This window comes from Camponotus vicinus, unplaced genomic scaffold, assembly GCF_025532165.1.
Source record: "Camponotus vicinus isolate PSW18456_S1 unplaced genomic scaffold, iyCamVici1.0 SCAF_3, whole genome shotgun sequence".
Lineage (NCBI taxonomy): Eukaryota > Metazoa > Arthropoda > Insecta > Hymenoptera > Formicidae > Camponotus > Camponotus vicinus.
The window spans coordinates 8564704-8569987 of NW_028141967.1; positions in this window are offsets into that span (position 1 = coordinate 8564704).

Genomic DNA, 5284 nt, shown 5'->3' on the forward strand with positions numbered 1-5284 from the left:
TCTTTTCACAATTAAAATATAAAATTTATTTAAATGTGTGTGTAAATACATTCATGTGTGTGTGTGTGTGTGTGTGTGTGTGTGTGTGTGTGTGTCTAATAAAATAATATTTAATAATAATATAATAATAATATAATAAAAATGTAATAATAATATAAAATATAAAAAATATATATATATGGGTAGGGGGCGATGCGCCGGGCTAAAGGGAGGCCGCTCCTGGAACAGAAAAAGGATATTGGATTAATACAAGCGTAATCACAGTAAGATTTATAAAAAGAAAAAAACACTTACATCTGTCAATCCATTCCTCATTCTCCTGTTCTTTATCTTCCTCCTGCTCCTCCTCTTCCTTCTTAATATTCCAATTTTCTTCTTCTTCTTCTATGTTATCATAGGGCTCTTCACCGAAGAGCCGCCGCAGGTCGAAAATATCTTCGACCTGGTGATGGCGACTCTCCGGGGTGTCGCCCCACATATACGAGAAGTCCTCCGGCGCCTGCCGGCGCACCGCCCGCACCCATTGGCGGTGCTCTATGTTGACGAACCCCGGTATCCGGACTTCATCCTGGAACTACATAAAAATATAATTAATATAAATACACAATTTCTTTTTTCACAAATTTTTAACAATTTATCATGAAAATGATACGTTCCACAGGAACGTCATGTTTAACACCACGATACAAAATAGATCTAACAATTTTGTCTTCCAGTCCTTGTATACGCAATTACCGTCCATTTTTTTTAATTTAACTTTTTTTACATAATATACCTAATACTTCTTCAACACCTTACTCGCGCACTGTTCAGAATTTTATGACGAAGCAACGAGGTCTCGGTACGAGATTTTATAGTAGAGATGTTGCATTGTCACCATATCAAAATCGCGTCGTAAGACGAAAGTATGCATGTTCCCATGCAACACTGCGTGGTATATAATATAATATTAATATTATCATATCGCGACTTTGTGAGGAGACAGTCGTCTCGGTACGAAACTTTAGAATAGGGACATATCATTATCGCTTTACCATAAACGCGTCGTAAACACAGATATCTATACTATAACTAGATCGCTAACTCCTATTGATTTTGTACATAAAATGTGTCCCCGAAAACCATGTAATATAGCGGTCGCGCATGCGTAATATTGGTGGAAAACTAATATGGTGGACACTTTTAGCCAGCTAATATTTAAGTTTTCACCTTAAAACTTGTACTTTTTACATTATAAACTTTTCATTTTGTAATAAAATAAATATAAATATATATATATAAATGTTATATACATATATTTTTAATCTTCTATATATATTTTTAATCTTGATTTTAATTATATCATATACCTTTTAAGATTAAATATATTTTGATATATTTTATCTTTAAAGGCTGTAATAAATTTTAATTAAAAATGAAGAACATATTATTTAAAAATAACTTATATTCAACTGTAAGTTTATACACAAATTACATACTTATGTACATTGTACATAACATCAACCAATCACAAACGTGACTGCTGTCCACCAACGTTACGCATGCGTGAGAATTTAGTACATAAATTTCGTGGACACGTATTTGACGCAAGTTAGTGGTCTAGTATATAGTATAGATGTCTGTGGTCGTAAGACACCAGTATGCATGTTCCCATGCAAATTAGCATGATATAATATAACATTATAATATAATGCATCAACCCTGATCGACCCTGATCGAACGACTGTCGAACGCCCATCAAACGGAAACGAACGCCCGTCGAACGGAAACGAATGACTATCGAACGGTAATTGAACAGTTATCGAACGGAAATGAACGGAAACGAACGCCTGTCAAACGGTCATCGAACGGTAATTGAACGGCTATCGAACGGAAATGGACGGAAACGAACGGCTATTGAACGACTGTTGAACGCCCGTCGAACGGAAACGAACGGTCATCGAACAACTGTCGAACGCCTGTCAAACGGAAATCAACGGCTATCGAACGCAAAACTATATTCAATTATTAAACAAATATTTAAATGTTTTACCATGAATCGAAATACAATATCTGTGGCAGCTGTGTCACGTACGGAAACACAATCGCAAAGGCGGTAAACGATAGCAAGGCGGCACAACGTCAGCTGGAAGAGTTGCAGCGTCACAATCGCGCTATGGAAGATCGCGGACTTTATCTCGCTCCGTACAAGCGTGGACAGGGATTCTCAACAAAGTCTAAGAGAAAAAAAAACGTCGAAAAAACATTAAAAATGCTTACGGGTGCGACAACTAACGTGCAATTGGAACAATTGGCGAAACGTATACGCACATCTTTCTTTAGAGGTGTTTTCATGCGCAATAATTTACCGTTAAGCGGTGTACGACGAAACGAGAGCGGTATCGTCAATTTGGATGACGTTGATGGTCCCGGTACTCATTGGGTAGCGTACGCAAAGAAGGGAGATCGTGTCGTATATTTCGATAGTTTTGAAAATCTTCGACCACCCAAGGAACTCGCCCGAAATATCGCACGAGTGAAAATTGAATACAATTACACATCTTATCAAAGCTACAATCAGAGCATTTGTGGACAGTTGTGTTTAAAATTTCTTCAAACAGTCGACGATCAATTTAAAGCCTGACAATCCATCGTCACGACTCAGTATTCGTTCGACATGTCACTGACATTTACGTTGACTGGCAGAAGCAGCGTTCTCGCTGTAAGCTATTTTCCCGCTATAGATTTGACCGTTGCCGATTACGAGCTCGGATTAACGGATTTTGAAACTTATCATACGATTCCGAACGTAAATTTTTCGAATAATAAATTTTACTTTGGCAACGACGACAAGGAAATTACGATTCCCGAAGGATCGTTCGAATTGCACGCTATAAATGACTATCTCAAACGCGTAATTTTGCAAGATGAACACCTTTTCAAAGATGTTGAAAACGATTATGATGAAGAATATCCAATAGCCCTCCGCGCCAATCATAGCACGCTAAAGAGAAATCAAATGCGCCTACAGAATAAACTTTACCAATCCCGACAATGTAGGATCCTTGCTTGGATTCTCGTCGAATCGTATATTGCAACCTCGCAAGTGGTACGAATCGGACGAACCGGTTAATATTATAAACGTAAATATTATTCGTATAGAATGTAACGTAACTACTGGTGCGTACAGCAATGGCATGCGCGTACACACGATACATGAATTTTCACCGAGCGTACCGCCAGGATATAAGATATCGGAAATGCCGGCACAGATCATTTATCTGCCGATCATCGTACGGAGCATTACGGATTTAACGATACGTATTGTGGATCAAAGAGGTCGATTGCTCGATTTTCGAGAAGGAAATTACCGTAAGATTGCATATACGGCGGCGACAAATATAGTATGCTCATGCTGAACGAAACGGAGCACGCGAGAGACAATACTTTTACGAGAAACAATACTATTGCGGTATCGGGTGACAATAATAAGATAGCCGTTAAGAAGAAGCTGAACGCGTTGAATTGTGAATTTTTAAAATCATTGGGATTCATCGTACGAAAAGAATGATTGATATTTTGAATATCGGAGGTGAGCCAGTCTTTGACGATCGCATCGTCAAGATTGAGACTCATACGTACAATCCGTACGCCAATACGACGCTTGGATACAGCGACGAGATACGAATACCTATACAACATCAGGATTTGTACACGTTACCGTGCGAAAGCTTTCTTTACATCGAGGGAAGGTTTAATGTGCGTAAAGCGAATGACGAAATGAAGGTTGTATTGGGAAACAATTGCGTCGCATTCATGTTTGATGAGCTTCGATACGAACTCGGCGGAGTGGGGGTTGATCGCAACAGAAATGTTGGAATAACTTCGACGCTTAAAAATTATGTCTCTCTAACGCACAAGAAAAGTATAAACTTGAAGAACGCTGCGTGGGATTTGACGTACAACGGTGACAAAAATTATTTCAACTATTGCGTACCGCTCAACATGTTGCTGGGATTTTGCGAAGATTATAAACGCGTTGTGATTAACGCTCGTCACGAATTGATTCTGATACGTTCGCGCAACGATAATAATTGTCTATTCGGACATCCATCGTCGGAAGCAGAGATTGAATTACTCAAGATACAGTGGCGTATGTCTCATGTAATATTGAACGAGATTAATAAATTGTCGATGTTGCGAATGTTGGAAAGCAGACGATACTTGAACATGAGTTTCCGATCTTGGGATCTATACGAATTTCCTCTGCTGCATAGCACGACTTCGTGGACCGTGAAAGCCGCCTCCCAATTAGAGAAACCACGATACGTGATCTTTGCACTGCAAACTGGTAAAAAGAATTCAGTGTCACAAGATATTACATTATACGATGACTGCAAATTGACCAACGTTAAACTCTATTTAAACTCGGAATTTTTTCCCTACAATGATTTAAATTTAGATTTTGAAAAAAATAGATTCGCCGTCCTATTCGACATGTACTCTCGTTTTCGCAAATCTTATTACGGATGCGATAACAGCACCACGCTATTAACCATTTCAAAGTTTCTACATTGCGGTCCTCTCGCGGTCATTGATTGCTCGCGACAAAACGAGTCTGTCAAAACTGCTACCGTGGACGTGAGAATAGAGTTTGAATGCAGAGAAAATATATCGGCGAATACTATCGCCTATTGTCTCATCTTGCACGATCGGGTTGTCGAATATAATCCATTGACCAATGTAGTCCGCAAAATTACATAAGTCAGCAAATATCCCCTCCATTGCATATGATAAAAATATATAAAAGATTGAGATGTTTGACGATCGACATCAGTCTGCGATCGAATCTTGTCATCATGGCCAACGTTTGTGGATCTATAAGGATTTATCGTTGGGAAAAATTTTGTTGTGAAGGAAGCGGTTATGAGAAAGGGATCCGTACTTTCTCATTACATTTTTACATGTCCCGAACCATGGCACATGCTCACAAAATCTGAGAGATGTCAGGTTTTATGGCTGATGAAAAATCACCATGGATTATCGTGGAATGATGGATACGTTTCATATTGGAAATCGAAACGTTTAATTACGACGGCGATGATGGGTGCAACGGAGGAGGATGATGCGTCACCTCTCGTATACGTTAAAGGGCATGGAAAACGACAATGGCTAGCCGATATACTGGACAATGATGCGAGAAACGATGTGATTATCGAAACTTTGGATGCAGACTATGAGGATGTAGTTTCTTTAAATAAGTTAGATGTTAAGAATACTATGCGTTGTGAAAATCATGTAAAAA